Source organism: Homalodisca vitripennis, unplaced genomic scaffold (assembly GCF_021130785.1).
Source record: "Homalodisca vitripennis isolate AUS2020 unplaced genomic scaffold, UT_GWSS_2.1 ScUCBcl_5954;HRSCAF=12939, whole genome shotgun sequence".
NCBI classification, from domain to species: domain Eukaryota; kingdom Metazoa; phylum Arthropoda; class Insecta; order Hemiptera; family Cicadellidae; genus Homalodisca; species Homalodisca vitripennis.
The window spans coordinates 3891-31631 of record NW_025782103.1 but is presented as its reverse complement, the minus strand read 5'-3'; the positions used below and the strand labels follow the sequence as shown (position 1 = coordinate 31631).

Below are 27741 nucleotides of genomic sequence, written 5' to 3'. Positions count from 1 at the left end.
AATATATCCATACTGGTGGTCCTGATCTATAGCTGGAGGATTAGCAGTAACTTCAAGAAGTTTTTCAGACCTTCAAGACGTCTACTATGGTTAGTATTATTTATTATGGTTAGTACTATGAACTGTAGTTTAGTATGGCTTATTACGGTCAGTATTAGTAACTGTGGTTTGTATTGTTAAATTCGGTCAGTATTGTTAAATGTGGTTTGTATTGTTTACTATGGGCAGTATTATTAACTGTGGTTTAGTATGGTTTACTACGGTTAGTATTATTAACTGTGGTTTATATTGTTTTACTTCCATTAGTATTTTTAACTGTGGTTTTTATTTTTTACTATGGCCAGTGTATTGATTTTCCCACCTACTTCTGCAAAGAAAGTCATGGTTTACTCCTACAAGTTGCACGTTTACTGTAAGCTGAGAATAACAACTATACTATATTTAGAAGCAGAGCAGACGAAGCAAAAAAATTGAAGTGATTTTTGAATTTAAAGACAGTTTATTGTTTATATTCTTCAATTGCTTACTTAACTATTCAGTTCAAAAAATAGAAATAGAAATTTTCAAAGCAGTGAACGGATAACGTGATATAAGATCAAGACACGTAGTTAAATCAACCTACTTCCTGTTTTGGGGGAAAAGTATTTCTAAAACTATATTTAGTTGGATTGGAACCATTTATTTTTTTTAACGAGAGATAGGGTTAGATTAGTTTAATTCTAATTTTACATATATGACTAATATCACATTGATGTTTCAAACATTTCAAAAATAATTAAACCTAAAACAAGTATTGAAACAAAAACTTGATATATTTTCAAACTGTACTTCTAAAATTTATAAAAAATAGAGGGTTTTGTAAATCTCGCTGTATTTTTACCTGTCATTATGTATTTTCCCTTGACAATTCCCAACAAACCAGTGGGTTTAGTTACGGATGTTTAATTTTGTTGCTTCTCTATATTATAAAGATTGGATTTATACTTCCCGTTTTAACACCATTTTAAATATTTTGGTGTAAGCCGACGTAATGTACACAACAATAACAGAAGAGTAATACAAACAGATATAACAGTCAACCCAGGAGTGATGTGAAGAACGGCTCTTTGGAGTGATCCCGTTCAGTAGGTTTTTTAATTTTTAGTATCGAAAATACATTTCAATCTCAATTTAAGTCAATGATGTGCTATCGCCAATGTAGTTTGTACTGTTCACAACTCTTTGTGTAAATATAACTTACCTTGTTTTATTGTAAACAATACAATCTGTACTTCATGGAGGTGTGATGTAACTATTCGTATAATTGCAATAAACTTCTCTAATGGTTCCGGAGGGTTTTTTTAAATTTATTTTTCAGTAAAGACAAAAAGATCAGCTCATTCAGATTTAAAATAATAGTAAATTTACCGAAATAGCTCTTACACAGCTAATAGCTCAATCAGACCAAATTAACACGGCTTGCTAAATGATCCGACTATTTTTGGCAGATGATCTGAGTCGGCTCCACCACTATAACCCAGAACAAGGAACGGTTTAAAAATATACCATTAAAATGCTGTTTAAGGTCTTATAACACAAATTAAATGTTGTTAATTCACCTAAAAGCTACTCATAATCAGTCAAATTTCATCTCAGATCGTTAAAATTAAATAATCGGTTATTATATCATGCTTGGAGCTCCCCTCCATTTAATAAATTCACATTCGATACATTAGATTTCCTTTTATAATAATGTACTTTGATATTTCATATTACAATCTAATCTCATACTTCAGAATATTATCTGTTAATTACACTTCTTTGAATTAAATATCGGAAACATATCACGTTATTAGTGTATTACAGAGTTACAAAGGAGGAGAAAAGCAAAGTATCAAACAATAAAATAAAAATAATAACCTGGACCAAGGAACGGTTTTTAAAATATACAATGAAAATGCTCTTTAAGGTCTTATAACACAAATTAAATTTTGTTAATTGCCCTAAAAGCTATTGTACGTCATAATCAGTAAAATTTCATCTAGGATCTTTAAGATTAAGTAATAATTTTCAATGTTCAGTTATTCTATCATGCTTGGAGTTCTCCTCAATTTAATATTCACATTCGATAGATGAGATTTCCATTTTTTTAATAATGCATTTTTGATATGTCATATTACAATCTACAATCATACTTCAGAATATTATCTTTTAACTACACTTCTTTTAACTGAATATCGGAAAAAATCACGTTATTAGCGTATTAAAGAGTTATAAAGAAGGAGAAAAGCAAAGTATCAAATAATACCATAAAAATAAAATAGTAACCTAGACCAAGGAACGGTTTAAAAATATACAATGAAAATGTTCTTTAATATATAACACAAATTAAATTGTTGTTAGTTCCCCTAAAAGCTATTGTACGTCATAATGAGTAAAATTTCATCTAGGATCTTTAAGATTAAGTAATTAATTTTCAATGTTCAGTTATTCTATCATGCTTGGAGTTCTCCTCTAATTTAATATTCACATTCGATAGATGAGATTTCCTTTTATAATAATGCATTTTTATATGTCACGTTACAATCTACTATCATAATTCAGAATATTATCTTTTAAATTACACTTCTTTGAATTAAATATCGGAAAAAAACCACGTTAATAGAGTATTACAGAGTTACAAAGGGGGAGATAAGCAAAGTATCAAATAATAAAATAAAAATTAAATAATAACCTGGACCAAGGAACGGTTTTAAAATATACCATAAACATGCTCTTTAAGGTCTTATAACACAAATTAATTGTTGTTAATTCACCTAAAAGCTATTTTACGTCATAATCAGTAAAATTTCATCTCAGATCTTTAAGATTAAGTAATTAATTTTCAATGCTCAGTTATTCTATCATGCTTGGAGTTCTCCTCAATTTAATATTCAAATTCGATAGATGAGATTTCTTTTTTTAATAATGCATTTTTTATATGTCACATTACAATCTACAATCATACTTCAGAATATTATCTTTTAATTACACTTCTTTTAATTGAATATAGGAAAAAAATCACGTTATCAGCGTATTACAGAGTTATAAAGAAGGAGAAAAGCCAAGTATCAAATAATCTCGGGAAGAAGAATGAAATGCCTATTAATTCTGAGCAATCCCGTTAATCATTATCAAAGTCTCGGTCCCAGTACAACATCATTGTAAGGCTTATAATTTATTGTTAAGAATAATTACGGGGAACGCAGTATTTTAATGAAACATCAGTCAATGTAAAAGTCGACGAAAAGGCGAGGTTCACTACAATAGCTCCTTTGTGATTCGCATTTTATCGAGAAATTGTAATATAAGTGTAATTTACTGGCTGTGAAAGTACTTGGCAAGGAAATTCTCTTTAAGTATTTACAGAATGGTGGTTGACTACACGTTTTTGTGTTCAGGACTTTACAATTATAATGAAGTTATTAATTGATGTAGTTCTTATGTATTTAATATTTCTTCTCTTCTTTCACTTTCGCTAATTAGTGTAGTTTTTTTTAGTGTATTATGGTTAGTTTCTACTAGATTAGACATTCCAGGTATTTTTATTTTATTATGCTTGTAATGATCTTTAAAACCTGCCCAACAATTTACTATTTACAAACGCAGCAGTTAATTTGTTGTACTTTAGAGTTTTTTTGAGGATCATATTTTTTTCGCTCCAATTTAAATATATTAATCCTTACTCTGTAACTTAGTGAAAATTATAAATTCTGAATGGTTTTTGCTCAGATTTATTGAAGTTTTATTTTATTAAGATCATTACAAGCTTAATAAAGTAAAAATTTTATTAAGCTTGTAATGATCTTTAAATCTTGTCCAACAAGTCAGTATTTACAAACGCAGCAGTCAATTTGTTGTACTTTAGAGTTTTGTTGAGGTTCATATTTTTTTCTCCAATTTAAATGTTGGATTTGGATTATCCTTACTCTGTAACTTAGTGAAAATTCTAAATTCTAAATGGTTCAGCTCAGTTTTATTAAAGTTTTTGTATAATCTAGTGTGTGCATAAGTATATCTTTATTGTTGCACCACTCTGATCGGACAATGTTGTATGTTTCCAGGAGTACAGATTGCGTACTTCGCAATAATTGGCACACAGCTGTTCATGATCATCCTAAGTATATTTCTGTTCTTTGGAATATACAAGGTCAGTAAATACATCTTTGTAGTGTATCAGTAGTATATTGATAGTATTAGTATTGGAATATTGTGTAGTCTTTTTCAAGTCCTCTGGAGAAAAATGTTAAACTTATTGTGTTGTTGCATAATTGGCGTATTGTATACTCGTTAGATCGTACGTCCTTGTCTCAAACGAGGTATCTTTCTTCTTGGTTACTAAGGTCAGTTTGCAAATGGTTAAATTGTGATTTAAGTATTATGATAATTTTTTGATGTATTATAAATGAGTTTTGAATAACTAACGTTGTTTGTTTCACATATTGCGTGCTTTTTTTGCGGTACGCGATGACTCAAATATATGTGAAGTTGCCCCAAAAACTGTTGGAATCAGGAGTTTATCGTTATTTTACGTTAGTTTTGATATTATTCCGTCAGTTTTTGACGTAGGTGTAGCTTCACAGAAACCCACCACCACGATGTATTTACGGCAACAACGAGCCAATTGTTAACCTCGGTTTAGTCATTCTCGTTTTTAGTTAAAAATCGTCGTTATTGAAAAATGACTAGAAAGTGCTAAGATTAGCGAATGGGCCGACTTTAACAGTGTCCTTTCCTTCGTCACTTTTGTCCTGCGAATCATTAGATTTTTTTATTTCGATACTTTTTGTTATTCCTAGTATTAGTTTAGATTGTTTTCTATTTTTTAAACTAAAAAAAAAAAATATGTAAATCTTAATTATTCGGGTGTGTAAACTGTACTACGTATCAATCGTTAGGTCTTCGTTAGTTCGCGTCTTACTTGTCCTAATATTTACAATTATGAATTAATCTGGGGACAAAGTACCTGTAAAGCCACTCTGCCAGAGCACAACCAACACGAGTTTAAAAATACTATTATTCTCACCCATTATGTTTATGTTATTAAAATACCAAAATAATGTGAATGTCTATATTTTAACATATATTTATTTATTGTTAGTTTATTATTATAATTATTTGTGTTAACACTCCACGTTTAAAAAAAATCATCAGTGCAAGAAATCTTTTGGGAAACCGGACTTGCTTTTGTCCTTATACATTCTTAAATTACAAGCTTTTGTCCTTATACATTCTTAAATTACAAGCTTTTGTCCTTATACATTCTTAAATTACAAGCTTTTGTCCTTATACATTCTTAAATTACAAGATTAATGCGTTGTATACATCAAAAAGCCCTTGGTTTGTAAAACAAACAAGATTAAAAACCGTATTTAACTTTTTAATTGTAGTATTGATATTAAATTCCAAATATCATGTCTTAGTGCTAAAAAAGTATTTTAAATATTTATATAAACATTTTATATAACATTGTAGGTATTAAATTAGCGCTAAGTTATGAGGAGGGTGTTGAAATAATAGTTAAGAATTGAAATTGATGGGGTTCCATTATTTAGATATAGAAAAGAAGTAAAATGTGAAAAATCAAAGTTTTTGCATAGACATGATTCCGAGGCACAGTCTAATTAGTTGCTTAATTTTAATTGTACAACTTTGTTTGGTTTTAGTCATTTGTGTAAATACGTGTTTCCGGTTACTTGTATGCTGATTCATACCCGTATCGTAATTTTAATCAATATCTCAGTTAGTTTAAATTAACACAGCCATAGTGACACTGTATTCTAGATTGTGTTCTCTAAACATTACTTTTAAAGAAGGAAGAAATGTGTTATACAAGTAGTTTTCGTTAACGTGATGTTAACATCGTAATCATTAATGAATGAATGTTGATGCCTACTGTTGCTGAGTGCTTAGACCACTGAGTATCAGGTAGTTCCTGCACAATTCATGATGTATCACCAACAGTTCATGAATAATAACACAGGTTTATTACTGATGTATGAGCCACAGTGAACCGGTAAAGCGTTCCAACCACTACTTTTGGTTAAATTACTGTTTCATCATATATGTAGTTGTCGTTACTGTGATGTTAACATCGTAATCATTAATGAATGAATGTTGATGCCTACTGTTGCTGAGTGTTTAGACCACTGAGTATCAGGCAGTTCCTGCACAATTCATGATGTATCACCAACAGTTCATGAATAATAACACAGGTTTATTACCGAGGCATGAGTAGCAGTGAAGCGTTCCAACCACTACTTTTGGTTAAACTGCTGTTTCATCATATATGTAGTTGTCGTTACTGTGATGTTAACATCGTAATCATTAATGGATGATTGTTGATGCCTACTGTTGCTGAGTGCTTAGACCGCTAAATATCTAGTAGTTCCTGCACAATTCATGATGTATCACCAACAGTTCATGAATAATAACACAGGTTTATTACTGAGGCATGAGTAGCAGTGAAACGTTCCAACCACTACTTTTGGTTAAACTTCTGTTTCATCATATATGTAGTTGTCGTTACTGTGATGTTAACATCGTAATCATTAATGGATGATTGTTGATGCCTACTGTTGCTGAGTGCTTAGACCGCTAAATATCTAGTAGTTCCTGCACAATTCATGATGTATCACCAACAGTTCATGAATAATAACACAGGTTTATTACCGAGGCATGAGTAGCAGTGAAACGTTCCAACCACTACTTTTGGTTAAACTTCTGTTTCATCATATATGTAGTTGTCGTTACTGTGATGTTAACATCGTAATCATTAATGAATGATTGTTTGATGCCTACTGTTGCTGAGTGCTTAGACCGCTGAACATCAGGTAGTTCCTGCACAATTCATGATGTATCACCAACAGTTCATGAATAATAACACAGGTTTATTACCGAGGCATGAGTAGCAGTGAAACGTTCCAACCACTACTTTTGGTTAAACTTCTGTTTCATCATATATGTAGTTGTCGTTACTGTGATGTTAACATCGTAATCATTAATGAATAATTGTTGATGCCTACTGTTGCTGAGTGCTTAGACCGCTGAACATCAGGTAGTTCCTGCACAATTCATGATGTATCACCAACAGTTCATGAATAATAACACAGGTTTATTACTGATGTATGAGTAGCAGTGAAGCGTTCCAACCACTACGTTTGGTTAAACTACTGTTTCATCATATATGTAGTTGTCGTTACTGTGATGTTAACATCGTAATCATTAATGAATGAATGTTGATGCCTACTGTTGCTGAGTGCTTAGACCGCTGAACATCAGGTAGTTCCTGCACAATTCATGATGTATCACCAACAGTTCATGAATAATAACACAGGTTTATTACCGATGTATGAGTAGCAGTGAAGCGTTCCAACCACTACGTTTGGTTAAACTACTGTTTCATCATATATGTAGTTGTCGTTACTGTGATGTTAACATCGTAATCATTAATGAATGAATGTTGATGCCTACTGTTGCTGAGTGCTTAGACCACTGAACATCAGGTAGTTCCTGCACAATTCATGATGTATCACCAACAGTTCATGAATAATAACACAGGTTTATTACTGATGTATGAGTAGCAGTGAAGCGTTCCAACCACTACGTTTGGTTAAACTACTGTTTCATCATATATGTAGTTGTCGTTACTGTGATGTTAACATCGTAATCATTAATGGATGATTGTTGATGCCTACTGTTGCTGAGTGCTTAGACCGCTGAACATCAGGTAGTTCCTGCACAATTCATGATGTATCACCAACAGTTCATGAATAATAACACAGGTTTATTACTGATGTATGAGTAGCAGTGAAGCGTTCCAACCACTACGTTTGGTTTAAACTACTGTTTCATCATATATGTAGTTGTCGTTACTGTGATGTTAACATCGTAATCATTAATGAATGAATGTTGATGCCTACTGTTGCTGAGTGCTTAGACCACTGAACATCAGGTAGTTCCTGCACAATTCATGATGTATCACCAACAGTTCATGAATAATAACACAGGTTTATTACCGAGGCATGAGTAGCAGTGAAGCGTCCCAACCACTACGTTTTGGTTAAACTGCTGTTTCATCATATATCTCGTAGTTTGCGGTAATGTTATGTTAACTTCGTAATCATTAATGAATGAATGTTGATGCCTACTGTTGCTGAGTGCTTAGACCACTGAGTATCAGGTAGTTCCTGCACAATTCATGATGTATCACCAACAGTTCATGAATAATAACAAAGGTTTATTACTGATATATGAGCCACAGTGAACCGGTAAAGCGTTCCAACCACTACTTTTGGTTAAACTAACGTTATCATACATATAATGTATTAAAGAGTAAAAGAACAATATTGAAATTCATTTTTAGTATGGATTTGAAATGAGGAACATCATTACTTACTTTACTTTTCTTACACCTGAATTTAGATACATTTGGGATAAAAACAAAATTAACTAATCAATAATATATTTAAGTATAAAAGTGCGTTTTAGGATGTTTTGTGGCCGGTCAGTATTTTGGTTTTATCGGAAACCTTAGCAAGATTTAAAAAATTTTAATCTTTTTAAGACAGAGGCAATATTTTGTTATCAATAATAATTTATTTGACAAACCTTAACCAAAAACAATTTAAGAGGACAGCAAAGGATAGATCTATGAAATAAAAGAGATAAAGAACAAAATTGTTTATTTAAATTAGATTCAAAAATTGGACCTCTATATCTGTATTATGGAAATCGTTTTTTAAACAACATATTATTTAGAGGGTCGATAAAAGCTAGATATCCCACATTCATTTTCAGTGAAATGGCTAAAATAAGGTTAAAAAATAATATCATGAGTTAGAGACCGTGTATATTCAGATAGGGGTATGTATATTCAGGTAAGGACCGTTTATATTCAGGTATGGACAGTTTATATTCAGGTAGAGTTAGTATAGTATTCAGGTAGTGACGTGGATATTCAGGTAGGGACCGTGTATATTCAGGTAGGAGTAGTATATATTCAGGTTGGGACTATGTATATTCAGGTAGGAACGTGGATATTCAGGTAAGGACCGTTTATATCCAGGCAGGGACCGTGTATATTCAGGCGGGGACAGTTTATATTCAGGTAGGAGTAGTATATATTTCAGGTAAGGACAGTTTATATTCAGGCAGGGACCTTGTATATTCAGGCGAGGGCAGTTTTATATTCAGGTAGGGGTAGTATATATTCAGGTAGGGCCTATGTATATTCAGGTAGTGACGTGGATATTCAGGTAGGGACCGTTTATATCCAGGCAGGGACCGTGTATATTCAGGCGGGGACAGTTTATATTCAGGTAGGAGTAGTATATATTCAGGTAGGGACTATGTATATTCAGGTAGAAACGTGGATATTCCAGGTAAGGACAGTTTATATTCAGGTAGGGCCTATGTATATTCAGGTAGTGACGTGGATTATTCAGGTAGGGACCGTTTATATCCAGGCAGGGACCGTGTATATTCAGGCGGGGACAGTTTATATTCAGGTAGGAGTAGTATATATTTCAGGTAGGGACTATGTATATTGAGGTAGGAACGTGGATATTCAGGTAATGACAGTTTATAATTCAGGTAGGGGTAGTATATATTTCAGGTAGGGACCGTTTTATATTCAGGTAAGGACCGTGTATATTTATGTAAGGAACATGTTTGTAGGGACAGTGTATATTAAGGAAGTGATCCTGTATATTCAGGAAGGAAAATTTCTTTCCATGTCAATGTAACGCCTCATTTTACCGTAAAATGATTAGACATTTTCAGATGGGTGTTTATATAAAATTTTGAAATCGTTAGTCCATACAGAGGTAACCGATCATATCATTTTCGAAAAGCTGCATGATGTGGAGGGGCAGACTTGGAGGATCCAAGCTATACCCAATCACTTAAATCATTTAAGTTAATTTAAAGGACCACTTGGCCGGAAGAGCTTTCTATAGTTTACAAGGGGTCCTTGGAGAGATCTCTGTGTGATGCAGCAGGTCCAACTCTTTCTTTGATTGCTTATTTTTATAGTCATTTTATATATATATATATATATATATAATATATATATATATATACTGTTGTATATAAATAAAATATGATATAATAGTATTGTATATAATATATGTATGTGTTTATATACTTTATTATGTTATACCCAAGTAAGTATAATAATCTTAAATTAGTTATTATTAATTTTACATTTATTTATTGACTAATCTGTATTGCCGTATACAGAAACTTAATGTTCAACTGTTCAGATAAATATTCAATTCTATTCACCTCAAATTCTTCCTAATATTTAACAATTAAATTTCATGCCAATATAAAAGCCGAAAATATCATAAACTAGTTTCCCACAACTCTTCAAGAATAATTTTCTAAAATGAAGTCCTTATACTACTACGTCGTCAAACCAGTTATGATGTAATGAGATGTACTTCAGAAAATTTTCAAACATAAGTTGACATATATCAAGTAGGTTTGTTTGAGTGTTCATTGTTAAGAGTATCAAAGTTTAACTTGTCTCTTACATCATGTTTTGCACATACATGAGTAATTCTGCTCCAAATTTACATTCCCAACGCCACAGCTGAATCTGCCCTAATATCGATCAAGAAATTATAATTACACACAGGTCTCAGAAACGTACCTCGGTCAAAAAGAGTTTAATTTCTAAACCTTGCCATATACTTCCGGTCTAAGACGTTTCCGGTGTCATAGTAGAGTTTGACTTGTTTCCCCCACAAAAAAAGCTATGTACGTAGGACAGAAGTATACTTCGGGTAAAAGTGACTACTTTAGGCCGATTAAGTCATTTACGATACCACAGTTTTATATATATATATATATATATATATATATATATATATATATACATTAAATTGTATAAATGGCAAAATGGCAATAGCCTTATTTAATTTCAATAAACATTGAATCACAAAAAGTACTTGCTCCGCCGGATTTTATATTTTGGTTTGCCTTGTTACCCCATTATTGAAATATATTTGTAGTAACTCTCGGAAGTCTATTTTGGACGAAAAACTTTAGTTTCCGGCTCTTGTAATCTACTTTTTGGACTAATATATTCCAGTGCCGTAGTTGGTAGTTGGTTAAACCTTGTTCTCTCAATGAAGAAGATATATATATATATATATACATTAAATTGTATAAATGGCAATAGCCTTATTTAATTTCAATAAACATTGAATCACAAAAAGTACTTGCTCCGCCGGGATTTATATTTATTTATATATATATATATATATATATATATATATATATATATATATATATATAAATATACGTAAGCCTATTATGTCCTAGGGGAAAATCCTTCGTACTTCTATCTACTCCCGGTATAAGGGAGAAATCCTGATTTAATTCATGCATTAAAAAAAATTTTGTTCATAAGGTTTTTGTTATAGGAGTCTTGCTTTTAGGACTGTAGTCTCTGTAGTATTAATTTCTTTGTTTTTCTGTAATCCACTGTCAAAATACCAAATCACAATGTCAAGAATGCCCATCAGTTTGTTGTAAGCTTTGTTCATTAAGGTTGCTTTTATAGCAGTGCTTAAATAGTATTTACAATGCATTAGATGTTTAAATTTGTCACTGGCAAAATCTGGAGTAAAATTTAAATATTGCATTTTATTTGCTATCTGAATTCACTATTGATCAAGCACTGTATACTATTAAGTATGCAGTGCTTGATTTTATAAAACTTGAATGTAAAATATTGCAGATAACTTTTCTAATCTTTCTCTCGTATAAACCTTCATAGAATATTTCAACCTTCAGATTTCAATGAATATTTACAAAATTAAGTAGAGAAAAAGGTCCAGCTGTTCTGAAGATTAGCTGTTCTCGATTCATTTTTATTTTTAAGGTAAACACATGTACTCGTAAATAAAGCAAGTACGTTAAATTTCCATGTATTTTATATATATCAAGTTTAATGAAAAATATTTACATAATTATGCTTAGTTTAAAAATATCTAGTTGCTAACAAAAAAATATGTTTCTGAAGTATAACACTGTATTATGTTTGTTTTATCTAAAGTCGAATTATACTAAATATAGATTAAATAAATAAAATATAATGAAAATCCAAGATAAAACATTCTTTATCTACAAATGCAAATTTAAGCTCCACACAATTTAAAATCCAATTTGAGGCAATCATGTCAATCAACTCTTGATTCTAACTATGTATATAATAAATACGTACATAATGATACATAACTCAAGATAAAGATGTGTTTACGTTAGTTGTTGAAATGCGTACCTCTATCACAGTTGTGATCGTGTTATAATTACAGGAGATTCATTACATTCACCTCCCTGGAGACTGTCGCCACTAATGTTGTCTACTCTAATGTTTATCAGTGTGACCTTAGTCACTTGTTTTTAAAATTTATACCTCTATTGCAGTTTTAATAGTGTTATGTCTACAGGAGAACAGCAGTCTGGTAGGACCATACATTATCGGAAACATCACATTCACCTCCCTGGAGACTGCCACCTTGTCTACTCTAGTATTTAGAAGTATAACTTGAGTCACTTGTGTTGTTAAATTTATACCTCTATTACAGTTTTAACCGTGTTATGTCTACAGGAGAACAGCTGTCTGGTGGGTCCCTTCATTGTCGGAGTCATTACATTCACCTCCCTGGAGGCTGTCGACACTGTCAAATTTAATATTTATCAGTTTGACCTGAGTCACTTTTATTGTTGAAGTGCGTATTGTACCTCTGCCACAGTTGTAATCGTGTTATGTCTACAGGAGAACAGCAGTCTGGTGGGTCCATTCATTGTCGGAGTCATCACATTCACCTCCCTGGAGGCTGTCAGCACTGTGACATTTAATATTTATCAGTTTGACCTGAGTCACATTTGTTGTTGAAGTGTGTATTGTACCTCTGTCACAGTTGTAATCGTGTTATGTCTACAGGAGAACAGCAGTCTGGTGGGTCCATTCATTGTCGGAGTCATCACATTCACCTCCCTGGAGGCTGTCAGCACTGTGACATTTAATATTTATCAGTTTGACCTGAGTCACTTTTGTTGTTGAAGTGTGCATTGTACCTCTGCTACAGTTGTAATCTTGTTATGTCTACAGGAGAACAGCGGTCTGGTGGGACCATTCATTGTCGGAGTCATTACATTCACCTCCCTGGAGGCTGTCAGCACTGTGAAATTTAATATTTATCAGTTTGACCTGAGTCACTTTTGTTGTTGAAGTGTGCATTGTACCTCTGCTACAGTTGTAATCTTGTTATGTCTACAGGAGAACAGCTGTCTGGTGGGACCATTCATTGTCGGAGTCATTACATTCACCTCCCTGGAGGCTGTCAGCACTGTGATATTTAATATTTATCAGTTTGACCTGAGTCACTTTTGTTGTTGAAGTGTGCATTGTACCTCTGCTACAGTTGTAATCTTGTTATGTCTACAGGAGAACAGCGGTCTGGTGGGACCATTCATTGTCGGAGTCATAACATTCACCTCCCTGGAGGCTGTCAGCACTGTGATATTTAATATTTATCAGTTTGACCTGAGTCACTTTTGTTGTTGAAGTGTGCATTGTACCTCTGCTACAGTTGTAATCTTGTTATGTCTACAGGAGAACAGCGGTCTGGTGGGACCATTCATTGTCGGAGTCATCACATTCACCTCCCTGGAGGCTGTCAGCACTGTGATATTTAATATTTATCAGTTTGACCTGAGTCACTTTTGTTGTTGAAGTGTGTATTGTACCTCTGCCACAGTTGTAATCGTGTTATGTCTACAGGAGAACAGCAGTCTGGTGGGTCCCTTCATTGTCGGAGTCATTACATTCACCTCCCTGGAGGCTGTCAGCACTGTGATATTTAATATTTATCAGTTTGACCTGAGTCACTTTTGTTGTTGAAGTGTGTATTGTACCTCTGCCACAGTTGTAATCGTGTTATGTCTACAGGAGAACAGCAGTCTGGTGGGTCCCTTCATTGTCGGAGTCATCACATTCACCTCCCTGGAGGCTGTCAGCACTGTGATATTTAATATTTATCAGTTTGACCTGAGTCACTTTTGTTGTTGAAGTGTGTATTGTACCTCTGCCACAGTTGTAATCGTGTTATGTCTACAGGAGAACAGCAGTCTGGTGGGACCCTTCATTGTCGGAGTCATTACATTCACCTCCCTGGAGGCTGTCAGCACTGTGAAATTTAATATTTATCAGTTTGACCTGAGTCACTTTTGTTGTTGAAGTGTGTATTGTACCTCTGCCATAGTTTTAATCGTGTTATGTCTACAGGAGAACAGCAGTCTGGTGGGACCCTTCATTGTAGGAGTCATTACATTCACCTCCCTGGAGGCCGTTGCCACTGTCTACTCTAATGTTTTAAGGGACCACGTCAACCGGGTATGGAACTCATATCAGTAACTAATTAAATGTTGGTAGACCAATTTTTTTCCTAATGATAATAGAGGTCGAAAGAATTTTAAGTGTAAATAGCCTCACACAGTTATCTCGGATATAGGGGCTCGAATGAATAGTACAAACAAGGTGTGAGATATAATTAATAATTTGTTACTACCAAGTTCCTGTCACTCTATACACATTAAAAGCGTGTTATTCATTTTTAACCACTACAGTGTATTTTACAGTTAGGCTAAACACTGCTTTTTTCCACAATCATTGAAACCATCAAATAAAATGTAATTCTTTGTTTCAAGTTTGTTATTGACGATGGAAGTTTCTGAAAGTTTAGTAGCATTTTGGACATTTTCCATTGTTGTATGTTACAAAATGTAATACCGTACTACTTGTGAACAGTTACAGAGTTTCTAAATGCTACGGAATAATATTTACGTTTTTATTAATTAATATTTAATAAATACGTTTAAAATTACTTTAAAATCATGGAATGTTGTGTATTGGACTAACGTTTTATGTAGAGTTCTATCACAGTAGATCCCAACATAAAAACATATAAAACGTACTTTAATTTTGAACTGCTCTTTGAACTTTTGAACCCAAAATCAATAGTGTTTATTCCTATGACCAAGAGAATCCTATTTAAAAATTTTCAAGCCTGTATGAATTTTATATCAAGAATTGTCCCACATAGAGATAGACAGACAGACAATAAAAGTTTAAGAAGGCCCTTTAATGTTCGGGTAGTGGTGGTCATACATCTCAGTTACTTCACATGACTAGGATTAATAAACTAAATAAATATGACAGCATGTAGAGTTGATAGTTACAAGAGGCTGTTGCAATGTTTACAAAGGCCACTGATTTTAGTTTCATAGATACGTTTTATATTCAAAATCGGCTATTGCAAATGTCCTCGTTGTATTGCTTAAGGAAAAATTTAAATAGCTTCACTAGTCATACAACGTGTTTTCTTACGTGCATGTATACAATTAGTATATTTTCAATATTCCCTCTCCCAAGCTTCGTTTTTTCACCTAATGATTTTCAGTTTGAAGTAATTTCAAAGTTCGTTCCTCCAATATATAGACATTATAATACTTTCTTTGTAGAGGAACGATTGGTATTTGTGTTATATAATTGACAGCAATGAGCATCTTACAACTATCGCACTTATCTGGAAAATAATGTGCTTAAAATTACTGTAATAAATAACTAATATAACTAATGTGACAACTCCAGTAGTAATAATATTATTTGGAAGAGCTAATTTTAACATAACAATTGCTACAGGGAGCTTCTACAATATTTGTAACGCAATAAAAAGCAATATCATCATATCTATTATAAATCTATACTGATTGTACATCTAATAGGTTAATGTGTGCATAAAATAGTTTTTCTTTCTTAAAGAAACCTTTCTTAGTGAATGGTGAACTTCATTATTTACTTGTGACGCCTGCCTGTTCTTTGTTGTAGGAGTTCGACGCCCTTTGTAAGGCGGAAGTAGCTTTCTTCCTGGCCAGAGCACTTCTTAATGTAGGTAAAACATACAATGTTCATTCATTAATTTTACCTAAATCAGTATTTTTATTACTATGGTTATCATGTGTATATTCTAAACCCCTACGTTTTAACAATAAGAACTAGTAATGGTATGTATGTTTTAATATTTACAAGAACAAAATTAAGAAGGTAATTTAATAACACCTTTTGTTTCGTATAGTTGTATTAACACTCTAAAAATCAAAAGTAAACATAGTACAATTATTTTACCTGTCTTATATAAAAAGTTTGTCGTAATCGGATCACAAATTAACTAATTATAGATTTAAAAGTAGCATTTTAGTTGAAAAGAGCAAAAATATGTTTCCATTTTCGTTGTTGTTGATATAAACATTGGAAGTCAGTGTTTTTAGATTAAGTTTTTGTATGTGTCACGCAAAAAATAAATAATCTACACCTTCATATGACTTCGTTTATTGGGGATCTGCTACTTTGTTTGTTGTTCACTCTCAAACTTGGGTACCTATACTTATATATCCGAGATTAGGAGTTATTGTTGTACATGACACACCGTGTTGAACAACGTCGTGCACAATGTCCACTGACAACCAGTTGTAACACAGAGAGGTTTATCGTGAATGTAGGTTAGATACGAGAGTTTAGGTTATTGTTGTACATGACACACCGTGTTGTACAACGTCGTGCACAATGTCCACTGACAACCAGTTATGATACAGAGAGGTTTATCGTGAATGTAGGTTAGATACGATTAGTTTAGGTTATTGTACTAATGACACACCGTGTTGTACAACGTCGTGCACAATGTCCACTGACAACCAGTTGTGACACAGAGAGGTTTATCGTGAATGTAGGTTAGATACGAGAGTTTAGGTTATTGTACTAATGACACACCGTGTTGTACAACGTCGTGCACAATGTCCACTGACAACCACTTGTGACACAGAGAGGTTTATCGTGAATGCAGGTTAGATACGAGAGTTTAGGTAGTTATTGTACTAATGACACACCGTGTTGTACAACGTAATGCACAATGTCCATTGACAACCAGTTGTGACACAGAGAGGTTTATCGTGAATGTAGGTTAGATACGAGAGTTTAGGTTATTGTACTAATGACACACCGTGTTGTACAACGTAATGCACAATGTCCACTGACAACCAGTTGTGACACAGAGAGGTTTATCGTGAATGTAGGTTAGATACGAGAGTTTAGGTTATTGTACTAATGACACACCGTGTTGTACAACGTCGTGCACAATGTCCATTGACAACCAGTTGTGACACCGAGAGGTTTATCGTGAATGTAGGTTAGATACGAGAGTAGGGGTTATTGTTGTAAATGTCCCACTGTGTTGTACAAGTGAATATAAGTTAGATACGAGAGTAGGGGTTTTTTGTTGTACATGACACACCAAGTTGTACAACGTAATGCACAATGTCCACTGACAACCAGTTGTGACACAGAAAGGTTTATCGTGAATGTAGTTTAGATACAAAAGTAGGGGTTATTGTTGTAAATGTCCCACTGTGTTGTACAAGTGAATATAAGTTAGATACGAGAGTAGGGGTTTTTTTGTTGTACATGACACACCGAGTTGTTAAACGTCATGCACAATGTCCACTGACAACCAGTTGTGACACAGAAAGGTTTATCGTGAATGTAGGTTAGATACGAGTGTAGGGGTTTTTTGTTGTACATGACACACCGTGTTGTACAACGTCGTGCACAACGTCCACTGATAACCAGTTGTGACACAGAGAGGTTTATCGTGAATGTAGGTTAGATACGAGAGTAGGGGTTATTGTTGTAAATGTCCCACTGTGTTTGTACAAGTGAATATAAGTTAGATACGAGAGTAGGGGTTTTTTGTTGTACATGACACACCGAGTTGTTAAACGTCATGCACAATGTCCACTGACAACCAGTTGTGACACAGAGAGGTTTATCGTGAATGTAGGTTAGATACGAGTGTAGGGGTTTTTTGTTGTACATGACACACCGTGTTGTACAACGTCGTGCACAACGTCCACTGACAACCAGTTGTGACACAGAGAGGTTTATCGTGAATGTAGGTTAGATACGAGAGTAGGGGTTATTGTTGTAAATGTCCCACTGTGTTGTACAAGTGAATATAAGTTAGATACGAGAGTAGGGGTTTTGTTGTACATGACACACCAAGTTGTACAACGTAATGCACAATGTCCACTGACAACCAGTTGTGACACAGAGAGGTTTATCGTGAATGTAGGTTAGATAAGAGAGTAGGGGTTATTGTTGTAAATGTCCCACTGTGTTGTACAAGTGAATATAAGTTAGATACGAGAGTAGGGGTGTTTTGTTGTACATGACACACCGAGTTGTTAAACGTCATGCACAATGTCCACTGACAACCAGTTGTGACACAGAAAGGTTTATCGTGAATGTAGGTTAGATATGAGTGTAGGGGTTTTTTGTTGTACATGACACACCGAGTTGTACAACGTAATGCACAATGTTCACTGACAACCAGATGTGACACAGAAAGGTTTATCGTGAATGTAGGTTAGATACGAGTGTACGGGTTTTTTGTTGTACATGACACACCGAGTTGTTAAACGTCATGCACAATGTCCACTGACAACCAGTTGTGACACATAAAGGTTTATCGTGAATGTAGGTTAGATACGAGAGTAGGGGTTATTGTTGTAAATGTCCCACTGTGTTGTACAAGTGAATATAAGTTAGATACGAGAGTAGGGGTGTTTTGTTGTACATGACACACCGAGTTGTTAAACGTCATGCACAATGTCCACTGACAACCAGTTGTGACACATAAAGGTTTATCGTGAATGTAGGTTAGATACGAGAGTAGGGGTTATTGTTGTAAATGTCCCACTGTGTTGTACAAGTGAATATAAGTTAGATACGAGAGTAGGGGTGTTTTGTTGTACATGACACACCGAGTTGTTAAACGTCATGCACAATGTCCACTGACAACCAGTTGTGACACAGAAAGGTTTATCGTGAATGTAGGTTAGATATGAGTGTAGGTTGGTTTATCGTGAATGTAGGTTAGATACGAGTGTACGGGTTTTTTTTGTTGTACATGACACACCGAGTTGTTAAACGTCATGCACAATGTCCACTGACAACCAGTTGTGACACATAAAGGTTTATCGTGAATGTAGGTTAGATACGAGAGTAGGGTTTTTTGTTGTACATGACACACCGAGTTGTTAAACGTCATGCACAATGTCCACTGACAAACCAGTTATGATACAGAGAGGTTTATCGTGAATGTAGGTTAGATACGAGTGTGTTGTGTGTACGGGTTACGGGAATCGGAATAAAAGACTGAATTAAGTTTACATCATCGACTGTGCTCGGTTAAGGTTGGAGGGTAAACTGAGAGAGAGACAAGGGCAGGACACTGGAAGTGGTAGTGGTCTGGTATCATCTGGTGGCGTGATGAGAACAGCCAATGGCATTTATTCAAACTGATCACCCATATGACGTCACAGCATCATACGATCATACAGTTGGTCTTTGGCTGTGGCTTTAACTTGCCAGTAACAATTTATAATATGTATAATAATAATAAATTATTATTATTATTGTAATTCAATACATTACATTTCCTCCCTTCCAAATTTCAAAATAAATTGAATTCACACAAGTCATAGATAATTAAAACAATACAAGTGTAATAATAAATATATAATAAACACATTTAAATATAAATAACACTTATCATTATTAAATGTCATCCTTAAGTACTGTAAGTTATTTACAAGTTTATTTCTCTACAGGTTACTAATACGAGTTGGGTATCTGTTTGTATGATCAGCTGTTCTAGTGACAGGAGAAGGAACAGCTGAGGGTAGAGAAAGACGTGGTCTAGAATGAGGGGTAGTAGTGATGTGATGTGACATGGAGAGGTATGATGCGGTGAGGAGGGGGAGAGACCAGCTGATCTAGTGAGGTCAGTGTTACTAATTTCTGACTGGGCTTGGAGTTGGCGGACACTGAGCGCCTGTCTCACGCTCCGCAACTTTACGGTCCTGAGATGGTGGAATTTGACTGTCCACTGTCAACAATACTACTGTGTAGTCCTATCAGCTGATCAATATGTCTACTCCAAATTAAACCAGTTTTTGTCATAACAGAATACATCACATTATTTAACTGTTTTATTACAATGCCCTCTATCCATTTGTCTTTAGAGCGATAATCTCTCACTAATACAGATTGATTAGTAAATAGAATTCTCGTTTTTCTACCGCCAAAATATTCTTTTTTTGTTTGTCCTGTTTTAATTGCACAGTTCTGGCTACATTAGGTCTGAGTAAATCTAGCCTGCATCTTAGTGGTCTATTGAACATTAATTTGGCAGGTGTCTCGTTAGTAGTACTATGAACGGAGTTTCTGTTAATCAAATAACATCCTATTCAAGGCTACTTTAGTATCAATATTTTCTTGAAAAGCCAATCTTATTTTACGTTTAGCATACTTAACTGAGTTCTCAGCCTGACCATTAGACTGAGGATGATAAGCTGGTGAAAATGTATGTCTTATACCATTAAGTTGCATGAAAACTTTTAAATTCAACTGAGGTAAATGGTGGTCCATTATCACTATGGATAGTGACAGGTAATCCAAATCTAGAAAATAGTTCTCTTAACTTTTTCTATAGCTAGCTTAGCTGAAGTACAGCCTACTTCAAATTACTTCCAACCACTTAGTGTAAGCATCAATTACTACCAAGTAGGTCTTATCTTTGAAAGGACCCAAGTAATCAATATGCAATCTTTCCCATGGCATAGATGGATAGTGCCAAAACATGTAGATTACTCTTACTAGGACTAGAACGTTCCATAAGACAGGAAGAGCAATTGTTTCGCTAGGCTTTCAATGTTTTCATCTATATTTGGCCACCAAATATAGGATCTTGCTACTGACTTCATTTTTACAATTCCCAAGTGACTCGCGTGTAACTCATTTAATACGTAGCTACGCAAACTTGTTAGGAACAACAATTTTATATCCCCACATAACAATGCCATGCTCAAACTGTTAGCTCGTCCTTCCTTTGGAAATAAGGTAACAATTCCCTATTCTCTCCTGACAAAACATTGGGCCATCCGTACATCACATAGTTATGTATTTGTTTTATAATAGGATCATTTTGGGTTTCAAGCTTTTACATCTTCAAAAGTTAAAGGTACTGAACTTTCAGCGATACAGTGTAAATAGGTACCTTTCCACCTTGGTTCATTGTTATTATTTACAACGTGTTTAGTGCTTAATGGTAAGCGTGATAATGCGTCTGCGTTACCATGCTTTTCTGACCTTACAATACTGTACATCAAAATTGTATCCACTTAAAAATAATGCGTATCTTTGTAATCGGCTTGCTGCGAAAACAGGTAAACCCTTTTTCGGTCCAAATATGACTAATTAAAGGTTTGTGATCAGTACACAATGTGAATTTTCGGCCATACAAATATTGATGAAATTTCCTTACTCCATATACTACTGCTAAAGCTTCCTTATCTATTTGTGAATATTGACATTCTGCTAGTGATAAAGTACGAGAGTGGTATGCAATAGGTTTCTCAACGCCTTCAGGGGTTATGATACTAAGTACGCAGCCCAGCCTTGTCGAGCTTGCGTCTACTGCTAGTTTTACAGGCAACTTTGAATCATAATGCGCCAAAACTGGTGCTTTAGTCAAAACATCCTTGACATGGCTAAATGATTTGAGACATTTTTCATCAAAATCAAATGGCACGTCCTTTTTTAACAAGTTGTACAACGGACTCAAGATTGTTGACAAATTATTGATAAACTTTCCATAATAATTTACCAAGCCAATTAAAAAGCTTTGACTTGAGTGACAGATTTAGGTACAGGTGCTTGATTTATAGCTTTAATTTTAGATTCAGAGGTATGCAGTCCATATTTATCGATACTAAAACCAAGATACTCGATTTTGTCTACAAAGAACGTACATTTATCTTTCTTTATGGTAAATCCTTTTTTCACTCAGGCGTTTACAAACCTCTTGCAACCTACTTACATGAGTTTTCGTTATTAGGTGCGGTGATAAGAATATCATCCATGAACACTGATATGCCTTCTAAATTATGCAAAGATTGTTCAATAAACTCTTTGAAATATGCCTGGGGCTGATGAGATTTCCATAAGGCATTCTACAATATGAGAAAAGACCCTTATGCGTGCTAATTTGTACATAATTTTTGTGACTCACTGTCTAACTTTAATTGCATATAGGCTTGACTAAGATCTATTTTAGAGAAACGTTCTCCATGCTGTAAATTTGCAAATAAATCTTCTATTCTAGGTATAGGGTACTTGTCTACTTCTAGATACTGATTTAGAGTAAACTTTAAAGTCTCCACATAGCCTAATTTCACCGTTCTTTTTTAATACTGGTACAAATGGGCGTTCCCCATTCCGAGCTGCTTACTGGAATTAACACTTGTTCGTCAACTAAGCGTTGTAGTTCTTTTTCTACCTTACTTTTCAATGAGAATGGTATCGGTCTTGGCTTAAAATACCTAGGTCTAGCATTTTCTTTTAGATTTAGTTTAACTGGTTCGTCTGTATACTGACCTAGTTTCTCAGTGAACACTTCTGGAAATTGATTAGTTAGCTCGGACGTCATTGTCTCGAAATTAGCCTTGTTATCTATAGGTCTGTTTATAACAACACAAGTTATTTTTTTTAAACGAAATGTCAACTCCCAGTACTTTAAGCCAATCACAACCCATTAAAGGATGTGAACCTCCTCTAATCACATACAAATCTAAGCATTTATGTATTTTCTCATAGCAAACATCAACATTAAACTTTGCCCACAGGTATAATAGGTTCATTAGTGTAACGAACTCAAAGTTAGGTCGTTTTCAAGATTTCAAGAACAATTTACAAGAACTAAAATTATTTTCATAAAAATCCTCACTACACACTGTGACACTAGCTCCAGTATCAACTTCAAATATGGTTTCTCTCGACCTTGCACTAGGACTTTAATCTTATAATTGGGTCAACTCTAATTCTTTCACCGTGAGTTTCATTTACTTTAAATAAATTCTGTATGTCCTCGACATAACTCTCAAGATTTTCATCACTCTGAACATAATTCTTAGAATTATTTGAATCTGACAGTTCTGAACTATCATTTACAAAATTATGTTTCTTATAATCTTTGTTTTTCTTGTTTTGAAAATTAGACTGATAAGATATACCTTTCTTAACTTTCGAAAGCTGATTGTCTGGTAACTTACTAATTTCAGTAGATCGACATACCTTAGATATGTGATTTCTTTTACCACATTTGTGACATCACAACACCAAACAATTTGCACTGCTTCCTATAGTGACCACACTGCCCACAAGCACGTACACTGCACCTTGACTTCGTGCCTTGCGTTGTGTAGCTCGCGCTGCCACCGCTGCCGCCGACTCTCACATGTGGGTGGTGATGCGCTTGGGCCATTCCGCTGGACCCGGCTGCCGCCGTTCACTGTCAATGCCCGCCGCATTCTTCTCCGCCGCTTCCACTGAGCAGGACGATTTTCAACAGTCTGGTCGAAGGTTAGGGTGGTCTCTCCCAACAGCCTCTGCTTGGTCGACTCACTCCTGATGCCGCTCACCAGTCTGTCTCTGAGATAGTCGTTGAGGGATGCGCCAAACTCGCAGTATGCAGACAACTTCTTGAGGCTGGCGATGTACTCTGCGACGGATTCTCCTTTCCTGCTGATTCTTTTTGCTGAACTTGTACCTTTCAGCTATGAATGATGGCTTCGGGTACAAATGGTCCTGAATTAACTTCACTAATTCATCGAACTTTTTTCACTGAAGGTTTTTCCGGCGTACATAAATCTCGTAACAGACTGTACGTTTTCACACCCCACGACTGTTAGTAACCGTACTAACCTTTTTGTCGTCACTAATACTGTTACAGTCAACGAATAATTCAAATCGTTCAACATACGAATTCCAAGTTTCTGCACTGTTGTCGAAGTCACCGATTCCGCCAATAATTCCCGCCATTGTTACTGTTTCACTAAATAAAGACGAAATGTTCCAATTTACGACCGTGTCTTCCAACATCAAAATGTACCGATTTTGAGTCCACGTGACGCCAAACTTTACAGACACACTTCCTCCGACTATATTTTTCGGAGAAATTATTTACGCACAATCGTACAGGTTGCATTGCACTCGCGGGATCGCATTAATACCTCGTCGCCAATTGTTGTGTACGGGTTAACGGGGAAATCGGAATAAAAGACTGAATTAGTTTACATCATCGACTGTGCTCGGTTAAGGTTGGAGGGTAACTGAGGAGAGAGAGGACAAGGGCAGGACACTGGAAGTGGTAGTGGTGGTATGATCTGGTGGACGTGATGAGAACAGCCAATGGCATTTATTCAAACTGATCACCCCATATGACGTCACAGCATCATACGATCATACAGTTTGTCTTCGGCTGTGGCTTTAACTTGCCAGTAACAATTTATAATATGTATATAATAATTATTATTATAATTAATATTGTAATTCAATTACATTACAGAGTGTAGAGGTATTTTGTTGTACATGACACACCGAGTTGTACAACGTAATGCACAACGTCCACTGACAACCAGTTGTGACACAGAGAGGTTTATCGTAAATGTAGGTTAGATACGAGAGTAGGGGTTATTGTTGTACATGACACACTGTGTTGTACAACGTAATGCACAATGTCCACTGACAACCAGTTGTGACACAGAGGTTTATAGTGGATGTAAGTTATATTCGAGAGTAGGGGTTATTGTTGTACATGACACACCGTGTTGTACAACGAAATGCACAATGTCCACTGACAACCAGTTGTGACACAGAGAGGTTTATCGTAAATGTAGGTTAGATACGAGAGTAGGGGTTATTGTTGTACATGACTCACCGTGTTGTACAACGTAATGCACAATGTCCACTGACAACCAGTTGTGACACAGAGAGGTTTATCGTAAATGTAGGTTAGATACGAGAGTAGGGGTTATTGTTGTACATGACACACTGTGTTGTACAACGTAATGCACAATGTCTACTGACAACCAGTTGTGACACAGAGGTTTATAGTGGATGTAAGTTATATTCGAGAGTAGGGGTTATTGTTGTACATGACACACCGTGTTGTACAACGAAATGCACAATGTCCACTGACAACTAGTTGTGACACAGAGGTTTATAGTGGATGTAAGTTATATTCGAGAGTAGGGGTTATTGTTGTATATGACACACCTTGTTGGTCAACGTCATGTGCAATGTCCACTCACTAGCAGTTGTGACACAGGGAGGCTTATCGTGAATGTTGTTTAGATACGAGTATTGTACAGTAGCATTGACACCTGTTGTTGTGTGGACAGAAACCTATCACAAACCTCATCGCATGGCCAGCATTGTTGTCTCATGCCTGTGTACGTAGAGCATAATTACTCATAGACAATATCTCTCCTCTTTTTAGTTTTTGTTTTACTAAAATTTTGTTATAGACCTAAAATTGCACTGTTGTAGAAAACAAATAATTTCATTGAAAATGATATAAATAGCATGTAAATTTATCTCAGTAAAATTTGTAACAATAACAATGATTGTTTGTTTCTGAAAAGTATATGATATTATATAAATGGGTTTAGTATTTTAAGTATTGAAGATATTTACTGTTATTAATATCTAGAATAAAATATCTTAGCTTGAAGCTAGTATTATTAGTATGCAAGTGAAATAATTGAACTGTAAAGCTGAGGACTAGCTGGATCACCATAAATGTTTTATCAAACCAAAATATCACGAAAACATTTATATTTCTTAAGGATTGTTCGTCTTAATGACAAAAACTTTTGAGTAAAATAATAAAGGAAGAAGTATTGTAGTTTTTAATGCGATTCTACATGCCAAGGAACACAACTAATATTAAAAATTAATCACCTCTTGTGTAAAAACGTGTTATAAATAGCCTAATTACATATTGGAATGAAAAATGGAAAAACATATTTTGTATTTTAGCAGTCAAAGTTAGACCCACATGGCCTGTATAACATATGCAGTGTGAATAAACATTCATGACCCTCCCTCTATCCTTTTTTAAAGTTTGTATAAAGGTGTATCCTTTGGGCAGTGGTGCAATGTGGAAAGAGAGTTTCATATGATGATTTTGAAAATTTATTATGTCCCCAAAAAATGCGGGATTTTGGTAGCAACTAAAAAATTTTAAATGAGCCGTGGTGTTAGCTGAGTGGAAGAGGTAACCTGCCACCGCGACTCCAGCTCTCTTCTCCAAACATTTCCAGCAGCGACCATACTTCCAGCCGCTACCTAGACGATCTCTGATGTACATATCTTGTCGTACTTTCAGGCTCTGGCAGTATACGGAGTGGTGAAGTTCTACAAACATGGTCAAGGCAGGCGTGACATGGAAAGGTCCTGAAGCGATAGAGCTGTGATGTCAGCTGAGTGGCAGAGGTAACCTGCCGCCACGACTCCAGCTCTCTTCTCCAGACAGTTCCAGCAGCGACCATACTTCCAGCCGCTACCTAGACGATCTCTGATGTACATATCTTGTCGTACTTACAACACAAGCTTTCTCTGCAGAGTTATGCAGGTGTAAATATACAAATTATTACGCAGTAGGATACCCGGATACAAATAAATTAAAGTACATAGAACGCCGTTGACAATACACTTACAAATACTGTATATGACATGCTTGTAACATATTCCTTTCAAGACCAACATATGTTACTCAAATAGCAATTTTAATGTGTTTTGTCTTAATATATTGATTTTACATTATTGTTTTGCTAAAGGTATATTATTATATTTGTAAATAATTAATCTATACTTGAAAATACAATAACAGTTGATAGTTTTAAGGCTTATACTAAAGTTTTAATGCATCTGGTAACTTAGAATCTTTATCAAATTGGTGGTGATAAAATTACAAGACTGACCAAAGGCTATTATATATTTCAAAAATGTTTTCATAAATCTTAACGTAACTTGTTACTAAAATAACTTCTTTTGACTATTCATTCTGTACAAAAAATAGTATTTTTGAAAGTTTTACAAATACAACACTTTTTGATTGAGAAAGTTTTATTTTAAATTAAACTTAATATTATACTAGTTAAAATAGTCAGTAACCACTTAGTACTTTACTCAAACTTAAGGCAGGAAAACTGCAACAGTCTCTTTTACATTTAAAAAATTTATAATTCTTGTATTGGATAATTAAATAGTTGAGCTAAACTATTACAACAACATATAATATATTTGCGTATAAATCCAAAACAATATAATTTAATGCAATTCGTAATTATTTTAATAACTAAAATAATGTTTTAAATAATATTAAGTATCAGCAGAATTAAAAATCAGTGCTTTGAGTAATATGTTGATTATAACACTAATCGTCTTTGTCTCTTAATTGTATGGAAGACAAAGCATTCATAAAAATGCACATTTACAAAAATTCATAATTAAAAAAAAATAAAGTTAGTCTTCATTTATTGATAGTCGACAAGTGTTTTATGTAAATTTGTTTTATTGTATAAATCGACAACACATTGTAAAATATTCATGAATTTTCTTTTTAGTAACTATTCTTTTCTTATTCAATTGACATATTAATGATTTAGATAATTAGGCGTATGATTACGCTTGATTACTTAGAGACCTTGTATTGAATAACTTCAATTACAAATATGATTTTTGCTACT

General features: G+C 34.5%; 1 pseudogene; it reads left to right on the top strand.

Moving 5' to 3' along the window:
* Nucleotides 1-27741, top strand: LOC124373605 (annotated as a pseudogene).